General features: G+C 51.0%; 1 long non-coding RNA gene across 1 annotated transcript in view; it reads right to left on the reverse strand.

Annotated features, from left to right (window-relative positions):
• LOC144172253 (uncharacterized) overlaps positions 1–3863 on the reverse strand; it is a 227772-nt gene extending 223909 nt beyond the window's left edge. The window contains exon 1 of the long non-coding RNA XR_013322975.1: positions 3725–3863. This is a non-coding gene — a long non-coding RNA (uncharacterized LOC144172253). The remainder of the gene's footprint in view (positions 1–3724) is intronic.
• Positions 3864–13713: the final 9850 nt, after the last annotated feature.

Raw genomic sequence — 13713 nt, forward strand, 5'->3', positions numbered from 1 at the left:
CTGCGGTTGCGCTGTCCGCTAGAGGCTTTGTAGGTAAAGCGAAAGGCCGCTAGGCACATTCACGCTGTTTAAGCACCATCGCACGCACCGTGCGGTACCAAGATTGGCGCACACAGAGGGGCAGCTACGGACGTGTAAAGCGGGCTAGTTTTGTCGCATGCGTCGAGAGCGCGACCAGTGGCTCCTGCGGCCGCTATGGTTGGCTTGGTAGGTTTGAGTTTTCCTGCTAGACCACACCGCTGCCTCACGCGCTTCCGGTCGCCGTTTGCGTCATATGAAACGTCATGAAATGGCGCGAAAGAAGAAAAGCGTTTTTAATTTCTGATTTCTCGGCAATTAACCCATCTTTCGCTGCCGAATAAATGCTGGGAGGGCTACGGGGCAGTCGAACTTTTGTCTGAGCCCAGCTTGCTAGTTTTCTTCAGTGTCTCTTTAATAACAACTACACAACTTTTGAACGTGTCAACTGTAATCTCTTTTGCCGCCACCGTAACTATATTGTTTGCGTACAGGTTCAGTACACGTACAACGCTCGCTTAAAGGAGCCATGAAGACAAAATACAAGTTGGGTTTATTAAAAAGACGGCTTAGACCCGATAATAATGATACCAATATCATCGCAATCTTCGAACAAATAACGGAGATATTAAAGAAAACGTGTGAAGCAGTCGCGACCCCTTAGCCAATTTCCCGCAACTTTTCTATGACGTCACGGAACCTTGTTTGTGCGATTGGCGGCCGCCTAACTGACCTGTCGCGACGACACATGACTGGACGTCTGTAATGGGGCCTCTAGTTCCATTTGGCCGCATCAATTGAATGTTAACGTGCAGTTAACGCACTGAAAATCATGTTTTATTGTTAGCCCGTATGACGTCATTCTTGCTCATAACACGTCACTGTGGCGGGAAATTTGAAAGTTCTTAAATACTTCTTGCTTTTTTACGTTAAAAAAAACATCTTTCGTGGCTGTAATGGAGCTGAGTGAGATACTGAACCCTAGTTCTTTCAAATTAAACGGTTGTATTTTCTCTTCATGGCTCCTTTAAAGTACCGAGGGAAACAAAACCGGGTAACCGAAATAGACAGGAACCGGATCAGCCGCCTGCCACCTACCGGCAGATGGTTGTAGAAGTAATTAGCTGTTGCGCCTGCTTCAACTAGCCATAAAGTACATTCCATCAAAACCAGGGGAATTTCATAATTCAGTGTATTTATTTCTTTCATTTGAAAAGCATTTTATTGACTAAGTTGCGTTATCAAAGCCTTGTTCCGCGAAGTTTATTTTCTGCCTCCCACCCGGATGCTAGGCCTGTACGTGTGCTGTTCATTTACTAACGGGGGATGCACACAGCGCCAGAAATATAAAGCCGAGTTTCCCCACAGTTATATAATGAAGAACTCTGGTCCTCAGTACCAAAAGCAATACATGAAAGTTTTGTGTCTCCACCAACTAAATTCAGGCTGCCCGAATTTTCGATGAAAGCGCTGCTGTTTAATGTTTCGTATGTTAACGCTAGCTTACACACGTAATGCATTATTATCTTCTAACTAAATTACTAGTTTATGAATAATTAATTTTTCTCTAAGGTAGCGGAAAATACTTGCCCGTCTACCAAAACGTGATCCAAAGTTTGTAGATAATATTTTGAACCCAATTCATTGCTAAAAAGAAAATAAGAAAAAGAAAGACGGTAGTCATATGATTTCATAGTACGCATGTTAATTAACCTTTGATGACATAAGCGTCTTGTCCGAAGCGTAGTCATGAGAGAAAAAAACGAATTTTTTTTCTTTGCTCGATGACTGACAGCAGCTGATTCACCAAATTAGTTCACCTCGATGAATCTCACCAGAATACGCCGTCGACTTAAAATCGCTTTCGCACTAAATACGTAACAAATACGCAACAGGGGTGAGGTCTCGAATCGGTCGGTTGAACCAAATCCCCTGTGAGTAGTCATAGTAGAGCACAAGGTGTGTGTTTGTGTCGACGGTGTGAACGCAAGGGCCAGCAAATCCCATAAGGCACCTGAAATGCACACTCCACCCAACTGTGGCCCCAACAAAGTGGCACCTGAATGCCAACACCAGCATGGAGGTTGTTCCAGCCGAAATGGCTCCTTCCTCTTCAGAGGGATTGGACACAAATAGAGCGCTAAATCTTGGACCAAACCGTAAAGAAAGAAAAGAAGTTGCTGACCTTACTCGCGGTGTTCGTGGTGCGCGTGACCGAACGCCGACTGATGCAAGCACAGTAAACGTCGAGCCAATTTTTAGATTAGTGTTAAGCCGCATGTCTTCCATCCGCAGCCCGTGACTCCCCCCTCTCATCAAAAAATGGCATCCAACCCGTTGCCTCACCGCGTGGGACCCTCGTCGCGACCTTCGCTGAAGCGCCGTCTGAACGAGTCGGCGCAGCCGCCCACTTCACCTAATCACTCTCGGTCGGGCCCACCGCCGCCGTCCAGAAGGGTGGCCGTCGCCGTGAGCATGCGGCCGCTCAGCGAGTGCTTCATGAACGGCCGGGTTGTGCGTGTAGTCGACGAGTCGTGCTTGGTGTTCGACTCCACAGCGCGGGACGAGGCATTTTGCCTCCAAGACAAGCACTCTAGGTCGGGCGTGCACCGCCGCCGTCCAGCAGGGTGAGCGTCGCCGTGCGCGTGCGGCCGCTCAGCGAGCGCTCCATGAACGGCCGGGTTGTGCGTGTAGTCGACGAGCCGTGCTTGGTGTTCGACCCCACAGCGCGGGACGAGGCATTTTGCCTCCTAGGCAAGCACTTTCGGTAGGGCCCACCGCCGCCGTCCAGCAGGGTGAGCGCCGCCGTGCGCGTGCCGCCGCTCAGCTAGCGCTCCATGAACGGCCGGGTTGCGCGTGTAGTCGACGAGCCGTGCTTGGTGTTGGACCCCACAGCGCGGGACGAGGCATTGTGCCTCCAAGGCAAGCACTTTCGGTCGGGCCCACCGCCGCCGTCCAGCGGGGTGAGCGTCGCCGTGCGCGTGCGGCCGCTCAGCGAGCACTACATGAACGGCCGGGTTGTGCGTGTAGTCGACCAGCCATGCTTGGTGTTCGACCCGACAGCGGGGGACGAGGCATTTTGCCTCCAAGGCGAGTGCGAGTGGGCTACCAAGACATTAACCAGGCTTGGCTCGGAGTAGTGCCCAAGGGTGGTCTCCTTGACGCTCAGCCAACAGTACCAACGGGTCGGTGAGTTCCGGTCAGAGGACCAGAACTGCGGCGTGGCCGTCACGCACATCGACGTCTACTACGAAGTCGTCCGCGATCACTTCTGCTCCGGTGACTGCCCGCTTGTTATCAGGGACGAGACTTCGAAAGGCAAAGTTGCCCCCTACCTCTCCATGCACCGCGTCAACAAGGCTGACTGCCTCCCGAAGCTCCTGCTTAACGGATACCGCAACCGCACCGAGCATGCCACAGATGCCAACGCCCAGTCGTCGCAGCCCCACGCCATCTTCGAGGCATACATAAGAAAGAATAAAAATGGAACTGGCACGCCGAATAACCCCTGTACATCAAAAATGAGCTTCGCGGACGCGGACTCCACAGCAATGGAGACCGGCTGCGGGAGGGTACTATGATCAGCCTCTCGATTTTGGCTTTGGTGGACTGCACTGGTGCACTTCCCAAGGATATGACACACCAAGTGCCGTACCGAAACTCCAAGCTGACCCACATCTTCAAAGATTCGCTGGGACGCACTTACCATGCTTTTATGATCGGGGCACACCCGTCTTCCACGTTGAGCGTCTCGGAAACACACGTTTCGACGATTACCGCTTTCAAGTATGATGAGCGGGCCGTGAAGATCCAGTGGCAGGTCACAAAAAACATCCGTAATGTGAACGTGCACATGCTCATGTACAGTCGGGAACTTAATTTTGCAGACCACGCGAGCGCGTGGCAAAAGCCACCGATGCGCGCTCTGGAGGCCCGGCGCCTGTTGTCGAGACCGGCGCGGCGCGCATGCGCGTCCTGTTTTACTCGCAGGCACGCCGATTTTCTCGCTTCCTGCAGAGGTGCTGCAACGGTCACTCAAGCACCGCATAGCGAAGCCTTTGTAGCATTCCTTTCTTCCAGATGGCACATTTGGGGCCTAACGTGACGATTGCGAGGGATTTGGCGCAAGTGCTGCTCGCGTCCTGATAAACACTTGCGCGTAATGTTTTATTCGTTTGTTTTGTGCTTTATCGTTTATAGACGATGAGACTAGCGGCTTGCGAACGGCGTCCACGAATGAAGCTCGTACGAAGCACAGTCTCAAGGTGCCGCGCTACCGACGACGAAATACCAGCTATATGAATAGCGAACCTTTATTCACCTGGTTTATTCTGTAATTTGGCCACTGAACATATATTCCAGCTCGCTCTCTGCTGCCCGTAAAGTAGGCGATTTGCAAGTTTGATAAAAGAAATTATTTCGGCGTTTTTGCTGCCTACTTTATTACTTAAAGATGACAGAAATACGTACTCACATAAACTGTCTGCTAGCTCTGCCCGTCGCATATGTAAAAATGGCACTTCGGGATCCCATTGAATGCCGTAAAATTATTCGCTATTTTAAGCGCGAATGCACTTTATAAGCGACCCCAAACCATCCACCGCCGGCGGCGGCGGCGGCGGCGTCCGCAGTGCTCCTCTATACGCCTCGAGCGCGGCCTGTAGGGGCGCCACTGAAATCCCCCTAGCGGCCCGTTTCGAAAGCAGGCGCGGGAGTCGGCGTCCCGCTCCGCAGTGCCGCCGCTGCTTTTGTGGCCCGTTCACGACTGAGATTTACCGTGTGCGGGCGTTTTAAATCCATGTTTATGTGGAGCAGTCACTCTGTTCGCAAATTGGGGTGTGTTTACGAGAGTGTAAATGTTTCTGACGCGATCTTAGTGTGGTATATTCGGTCTGTATAAGCGCCCGGTGTGTGTCACAGGCCAGCGTCGCGGAACCGGCATATGATGGAGCCGATTCTAGTTACACTGACCTGAATTTACTAGCAGTGTCTCCGTAACCACCGCTTCCTCAAATGTTCATGCTACGGCTCTACACTACGAATTAAATTGGTTTTGTGCGCTTACATAATCAGCGGAGCACTCATACCTGACAGCACGCGAATTACGTTTGCCAATATTATACCTCAGATATTGATCACCACCATTTACAAGCCAGTCTGTGTTAATTTCGGGAATATTCAACAAAAGCACGATGGACAATGCATAAATATACTCGGGGATCAGCACACGACAGAGTTGTTTTGTCGTGAGGTGAGCGCCCGCAAACATTCATCTGCTCCTCTGCGAGCAGCGCGGAGACCGGCTTAGAATATAATCCGCGTCCGCGACTAATGCTTCTTCGAAAAATCGTCATATGGCACAGGGAGCCTGCAGAATAAAGCAGAAACTTAAATAAGAGAGCCTTATCACATACCACACTCTTCCAACGACACCTTTCATCGCTTGTTGAACAGCCTATCCTGTACACTTCCAAAAATGCGTCCGCCGTACGATCAGCTGCTCGTTGAAGTAGAAAAACAAAAGGAAAGTGAACGCGAGATTTGTGCGTGTGTGATTACTAAAACGCTCATTGCTTGATTCCGCTCCGCATTTGTACACATCGTCCGCCTCCCCTCCCCCCCCCCCCCACTGATGCCTCGCGAAGTAGCAGTGCATTTCGCGTATAGTTGGTCTAGTGAACCCTACCTGGCTTAAGTTTCGACGAACGTCTTTAGGATGTCAGAAGCTGCATTGTTTTTTTTATTTCCGTTAGAGAATTATGTTTCTTAATTCCGCACTTCCACTGCATTTATTTTTCCGTGGTTCAATTAACTTGCCTTGGTGTGTGGGCACATATTTCGCGACGCACAGGCTTGGAATATACCTAACATTTTCGCATGGTTTATATTCTTATAAAAGGCATAAGTTATTGTCCGGAATTGGGTAATCACATCCCCGAAACATATTTTTCTGCGACGTATATATTCGAAATGAAGCCGCATTCGTTGTCCACGCTGCAAAATGAAGCCAACCTCTCATTGTGCCAGTATCAGGTCTAAACGAGGCGACAGTAGAATTCATTTGTTTCTGATGTTTTGGAGGTGACAGGGGTGATATGTTGCTACCGTCGCCGACGCCCGGAAGAGCGGCGATGAAGCGCGCAGCACCGCGTCTCCGGGTAGCTCTTGCAGGCGATCGCGTACTCTACGAAGACAAAGCTGCTTTTTAAGTGACCCAAACGTACTCTTTGCCTATAGACGTCACCATAACAAGTTTTTTTCAGGGCGCGGAAAGGCGAAAAGAAGCGAAACAAAACCAAAACACTGCAAGCGGCCCTATCAGCCACGCAGCGCAAATCCCGTCAACGCCGCGGAGAAGCGGTGGCAGGCGGCGCAGCGATCGCGAAGCTCGAGGCGTATATTTAAAAAAGAAACAGCATCCGGCGCCAGGTTTCGATCCGAGGACTTTGCGGCCGCAGCGCGACGCTCTACCGACTAAGCCACGGACGCCACGCTGATATCAGTGTGAGTAACGCGCCTTATATCTTTGACGCATTCAAACTACGTCGTCAGCGGCGTGCGTTGGCGACTCAGCGGCGTTATAGCGGCTTGATAACTGCGTGGTGTACACGTGATACTACAAACCCGATGAAAGAGATGGAAGAGAAGGCGGCGAGGCGGTGGGCTGCGGGGGCCGAGCGCAAGCGCCGCAAGCGGGCCGACAACCGTGCATTCGCACTTTCACATTCTCCCCCTCGGGGAAATGCGGGGGAATTTTCGAGAAGCTGTTTTTCAAAGGGACATTTGCCGGCTTACTAATAGGCCAAGAGATGCTGTTAGCAGCGGAATTCATGCCTGCGGGGATGAATTGCTTCAAGGATCCATGAAGAGAAAATGCAAGTTGGTTTTATTCGAAAGATTTCGTGTTTTATAGTGCCCCCAGCGCTTGTCCGGATACAAACGGTGCTTTATTCACTGAGAAATTAAACAATTTAGGTTAAAGTTTTGATTTTCCCGCTCAATCATGCGTTTTCGTGGTCCCAAGTGACATCACGGCATGGAGGAAAGAAAAGGTTAGGAGAGGCCCTGACGTCACATTTGTGAAGCCGAGTGCCGCCATGACTTGAGCCCACGGAGCCCAGCACTCTATCCCATCATCCTTTGCTGCCTCCGGTTTGATTTAACTAACATGGCGTCGCCCTGCCCTCCCGCTTCGAAGCGAAAACAGCTTCGTCGCTAATTCCTCGGTGCGATATCATGTTCTAAGCTGTTGATTTCGCCTTCAATTCGCCCATTCTAACCGTCACCCAAAGTTTCAATCGAAAAACGGCCTTCGTTTTTGAGATAGAAGGACGATTTTTCAGCTCTTAAGCCTGGCAAAGTAGCGTTTGTCATCGTCATAGCAACAGGCTCGCGGGATGGCGAACGCAGACGACGGGAGCATTGTTTGGGGTCGTACAGCACTGCGGTCTTTGCGCGCTACGTCTCAGCAGCGATAAATTTCACTTCACTTCGCAACGAAGAAACACAAAGTGAGCAAAGAACGAACTGTGGCTCTCGCCAACGCTGAGCGAAGGGGATTTTCCCGGCAGGTCGCTGGCGACGGCAGCGGCTCGCTCCGCCGATCTCGACGCGACGTAAGAGCTGCTGCGGCCGGGGTACGAGTTAAGGCCGCCTCCGACGGCAGAGTTTTCAAACTCGCCTAATCTAAAAACGTTTGTCGTAGCGACTGCGCTGGTGTGCAAGCGTAGCGAGGTAGCGAAATACCAAGCGCTTTAAAAATTTGTCCGTTCTATTTGCCCAAATTTGGCCGCCGCAGTTGTAAACAAGTAAGCAACATTGTCCATGGGCTCAAGAAAAATGACGTAACTTCCTCCACACTTTTCGCAATGCATTGGGATGCTAAGGGCCTCTCCTGAGTATTCTTTCCTCCATGCATCACGGGAACCGACCGCTCTGCAGCCTAGAGTACCTTCATTCACGCATCCGCCGTACAGGGTAGAGACACGTATACGCTGGCGCCGCCATTTTCGGTTGCTCGCTCGCCGCCGAAGCAAGTCATTGTGTCAAAACCGCGCTAAAATTATCGCCGCAACGCGGTTTACTGAAGAAGTTTGAATCATATTGTCTGTTTCGTGTTGCTAGGTCTCGTGGGAAACGAAAATAATAACGCGTTGAGCCCGTTGGCCCAATTGCGGCGGCACGGGACCGTTCAAAGGTTGTCTCCACCCTGTAGCGGTGTAGGTTTGTTCCCGCGTTTCTTTACGTTCCGTAACCTAGATGGCGCCACCATACCGTGGCAAGCGTTTGGTTTGTTTTTGCCCGCATTTAAACCTGGGTTGTTTTTGTTCTGGGAGAAAATATTCGTTCCCTGAAACAGTGCTCGCTCGACAAATGGGGTCACGTAAGACACCGTTGCTTGCGTCAATCGGCCAGTGTCGTCTGAGACAACCCCAAGCCCCATAGTGCTGTGCAGCTAAACCAAAGCATGCTGTGCGCAGTACAAACAGCAGAACGCATCAGTACTTCTATGTTTACATGTGCTTTCGTAACTTCCACTGTATGTCCCATCATTCCTATTGCTTTGTAAAGAATGTGCCCTAAATTTAAGCGCAAATCGCTCGTTCGTCTAGTTCAGGGGTTCTCAAGCATGTTGGTCCCAGGGAACCCTGCTAAGTTCCGTTAAGTGCCAAGGAACCCCCCTCCTGCCATTTTTCATTCCGTTCATGCTACATTAACGTGCGATAAATTCAAAAGCAAGCAAGGGTATCGCTTTTTTCCCCCGTTGACTTTACGCGAATGCGTACGCTAGCGGCACCTATCTCCAAACAGGAGAAATGCACATGGGGGTAATATAAGGCCGAGATTCAAGTGCAGTAGTTTAACCACGTGGCCCGTTTTCGGAGTCTGGCTGGCTACAAGCTGCTGGCGAGATTTATTGCGCAGCTCGCGCGTTTCTGTTATGTGCCGAGATGTGCTTACTGACACTCGGGCGTGAGTAATGGAGGTTCCTTAGATCGATCGCACCTCAAGTTCACCATATAAGACTTTGCGACTGCGGAACCAGGGAAAATTTATCAGTGGCTCGCGGAACCCTGAGGAGGGGCCTGCGGAACCCCTAGGTTCCACGGAACCCACTTTGAGAAACCATGGTCTAGTTTGTAAGCTCTACCTAATTTGCGTCTGCTTCTGCCAGCCTCCGCCAATCGCAGAGCTTAGCCCATGTGACATCACAGGTTCTGTTGCGGGAAATGAGCTGGTGGGTCGCATGACCATTCCCATTTTTCCTAATTATGTAGCTTATTTGAGCGAAGTTTACGTTAAAAGTGGTGTCAGTATGATTCTAACGAGACAATCTTTTGAATGAACCAAACTTGTGTTTTCTCTTCATGGCTCCTTTCAAGGCCGGAGCAATTCTTCATGGTCGGCTTGCATTGATTGATTATGAGGTTTTAACGCGCCGATGCTACACAACTGATAAGGCGCGTCTGAGTTGAAAGCTCCGGATTAATTTTGATTACCTGGAATGTGTAACATGCGCCGAAATCCCGAACACACTTGAGCATTTTCGCTTTTCGCCCCTATCAAAAAAGGGCCATCTTGCAGATGCCCAGCGGAGCGGAAGGACAAGGTCAACAAGGAAACAGGAGGACAAGCTGATTGTTTTTCAGTGGTTAAACACCCATTCATTAGTGACAAAACATTCGAAAGGGCCTAAGTAGCAATTAATATTACGGCGAAAAGTAGCGAATAAGGTTATGGTGTTCTTCGACAGGAACCCGAGGTGCCGTTTTGAATAATGCCGACGCGCCGAACGAACAGACAATTCATATGGGTATTTCTTACAATCATTTGTAAGTAAGGAAGTGGACATTAAAATAAAACAGGATTTATTTTATCGAACTTGCAAATCGCCTACTTTATGGGCAGCGGAGATCGAGCTGGAATATATGTTCAGTGGCCAAATTACACAATAAACAAGGTGAATAAAGGTTCGCTATTCATATAGCTGGCATTTTGTCGTCGGTAGCGCGGTACCGTGAGACTGTGCTTCGTACGAGCTTCATTCGGGGACGCCGTTCGCAAGCCGCTAGTATCATCGTCTATAAACGATAAAGCACAAAACAAACAAACAAAACATAACGCGCGAGGGTTTATCAGGACGTGAGCAGCACTTGCGCCAAAGCCCTTGCAATCGTCCCGTCAGGCCCCAAATGTGTCATCTGGAAGAAAGGAATGCTACAAAGGCGTCGCTATGCGGTGCTTGAGTGACCGTTGCAGCACCGCTTCAGGAAGCGAGAAAATCGGCGTGCCTGCGAGTAAAACAGGACGCGCATGCGCGGCGCGCCGGTCTCGACAACAGGCGCCGGGCCTCCAGAGCGCGCATCGGTGGCTTTTGCCACGCGCTCGCGTGGTCTGCAAAATTAAGTCCCGACTGTACAATGGCTTAATCAGATACCCAAAACAGAAGCCCGAGTGCGCCCAGGGAATGGTTGAAGCGTCCGAGAATGAATGGACGGCGATCGAAGGAAAGCTGGACACCCACATGGTCGAGAACGCGGAACTTGCGGCCAAGGTTCTTTGAGCTTGATGAGAGCCTGCAGACGTCCACTGCCTTCCCCGCGGCCTGCGTTATGGCGTGCATGGCCTGGAGTGCAGGCAGAGTGGAAAGCGAGGTCGGTGCAGTCGAAGTCAGAGCGCCTATAACCATGCCACAGCTGTTCCGAGACGTTGAGAATAAGTGTCCCGTTACCCCCTTGAAGCCCCAGGCGACTGAATACTACATCAAGGATGCCTCTAATATCTACCTGAAGCGCACTCAAATCACTGAGCATACATGGAACAATAAAACTATTGTTCGCAGCACTCTGGTTCTGGATAAGTGCAAGGAGCCGGGCGCCACTGCTCTGGGAATCGTGCAGGGCACTTCAGAGACTGCTGCGACGGATTTGGAAAGGTTGGACAACTACCTCCAGGTCCAGGCAGCCAAGAAACGGCTCGAGGGGCTAGGAAACGAGCGGGGGACCGACATCGAATGCTCTCAGCAAGTGTCCACCGAGGCCTACGGAGCTGTTGGCCTGCAGCTGTTTGAAGCGAGGTGCCCAGCCTGGAACGGGACGGGCAGCTGGTAGTAAGGACGGCGGGGGAACTCGCATGTTTGCTGCCCTGGCGGAGTTTCTGGGCCATGATGGCGAGCATAGGGAGTCCCTAAATGCCAACGCCCTCACACAGCTACGCAGCCTTCAGGACATTATCGAGTTCCCGGCTGCTGCGGTAGCGAGCAGCACAACACCCACGCGGCCGTTGTCAAAAGAGTGAGAAGGCCATCTTTGATGGGGTCGTGCGAACAGCAGCCCAAGGGCTTGTCGTCGTCGATGGTCTCGCTGCAACCTACGGGGCATGGACGCCGGTTTCCTTTTCGTCCGCCTCCGACAGCATATTCTGAACTATGGGTGTGTTGATTTGGGAACGAAAACGCATTATACAATTAAAAAAAAAATGAAAATAAGGAACAAGTTTGCAATGATTATAGAGCCGGACTAAGCCATGTGTAAAACAAGGTTTTCGTTAGATGGAGTGTAAATCTATATTTATACAACAGGAACAGCGAACCTGTAATTACACACATAACACACGACTCATCAAAGCAGTGTAAAACCAGCAGAAAGTACGAAAAATAAACCGATTTCATTTTCCTAATTAACGGTACATCTAACATGGTGTGGATATTATTAATTAGGGATTTCTTGGTTCGTCGGCAAAATGAGTCCGTTATAAAACGCGTTGATTTCACGAGAAATTGAGTTCCACGCGGAGGCACCGGCAGATTTAGCAGTCATCTTAAGTGCGAATGCACTTTATAAGCGACCCTGAATTCCGTTGACCGCCGTCCGTCCACATAGCAACAGCTGCGGGTGCGCGCGCTCCTCGTCTTCCTTGGCAACGGGGGGAGATGGCACATATCCACGTGGGAGATTGGCCAGGAATCTCCTCGTCTTCCTTGGCAACGGGGGTTGATGGGCGCGCGCTGCCTGGCCGCTGACATGGCACATACCCACGTGGGGGATTGGCCAGGAATCGGGCGTGAGAAGGGCTAATGCACCCGATTAAAGTACTGACACGAAATTTCAAAGCTGAGATCCGCTCTAGCAATCAAGTACAACGACAACACAAATAGGTGTCTGTGCATGGCACATACCCACGTGGGGGATTGGCCAGGAATCGGGCGTGAGAAGGGCTAATGCACCCGCTTAAAGGAGTACTGACACGAAATTGCAAAGCTGAGATCCGCTCTAGCAATCAAGTACAACTACAACACAAATAGGTGTCTGTGAATAAATGCATCTTTCTTTCTTTGTAGTTGTGTGTGTGTGTGTGATCTCTCTTCCGCGAACATTACCGAACCGCGCAAATTCAACTCCTGCATTCGCACTTTCACATTCTTCCCCTCGGGGAAATGCGGGGAAATTTTTTTCTGTAGTTTGTGGGAACTTCGGGCAAAATAAAATTCTCACGCGCAGACAACCCAGTTTTATTATTGTTAGTAAAAAGCTCAAGGGTGAAACTTCATACACGCACATCGTGATGAACCCGGCGAAACATGATGACCGCCAACTCTAGAGTAAACAATTCATTAAGGGGAGTATGTTAAGGTCAATATAAAAGGGGATTGAGTGACAAAGGTAAGGACTGAACGTCATTAGCCGTACGGCTTCACTCTTAGTCAATTCCTGGTTATACGACCCGCATGCAGGCGGGCCACCGCGTCATTTTAAAGCCGCTTATAAAGCGGCGGTTCAGGCGGCCTCGCGCGCAAGCGGCCCGCCCAACACGCGGCCCACCGAACACGCGGCCTGGCGTTTAAGCGGCCGTATTGAGGGCCGCCTAAACAGCGGGCCACCTAAACACCAGGCCGTGTGTTCGGCAGGCCACTGGACGTAATTTTAAATGCAGAGCATTCCAGTACCTCACGATGTCACCCGCGTTGGCGTCCGTAGTCCGCATCGCTCCCCCTACGCTATTTAAAGAAATAATACTTACCGGCGCCAGGTTTCGTTCCCACGACTCTGCGGGCGGAACGCAAGGTGCACGTCGCTCTAACCACTGCGCCACAAAGCCGACACAGAGTAGAAGGTTACGAACGCGCCTTATATCCTTGACTCATTCAACCGTCCGCCACAGGTGCGCCCTCTCCCCCGCGTCCTCCTCGCCTTCTCTGCGCTCGCAACACCCTCTCTCGCCGCGTTCGGTTCGCGCGCAAGAACAGGTGGGGGCGCTCGCATCGCGCTCTCTCGCCGCGGTCGGTTCGCGCTTAAACCACATATGTCGTTCGTGCGCTCTCCGGTCGCTAACATCTGTGGCGTGATCGTGACGTCAACATCACGCGTTCATGTGGTGGCGCGATTTCGGCGCTATAACACTCTCTCGCGAGGGGCATTGGATTGGATTCGATTGGATTGGCTTGGATTGGCTTGGCTTGGATTGGTTTGGATTTGGATTGGATTAAAGTGGATTGTGTTGGATTGTGTTGCGTCATAGCCGCTCCACGTTGCGTCATAGCCGCGGCAGGGGGTTCACGGCACGTTTCACGTTTCACCACCGACTTCATCGACAATGTCTACGCTGGAAGACAACAATTACAACAACAACAACCAATACGTAATCCATACGACTTGCAGGCGCGCACCCCGCGGAAATGCTCTGCATTTGATCGTG

This window comes from Haemaphysalis longicornis, unplaced genomic scaffold (genome assembly GCF_048455015.1).
Source record: "Haemaphysalis longicornis isolate Haplotype H1 unplaced genomic scaffold, Haemaphysalis longicornis Haplotype H1 scaffold_1, whole genome shotgun sequence".
Classification (NCBI taxonomy): domain Eukaryota; kingdom Metazoa; phylum Arthropoda; class Arachnida; order Ixodida; family Ixodidae; genus Haemaphysalis; species Haemaphysalis longicornis.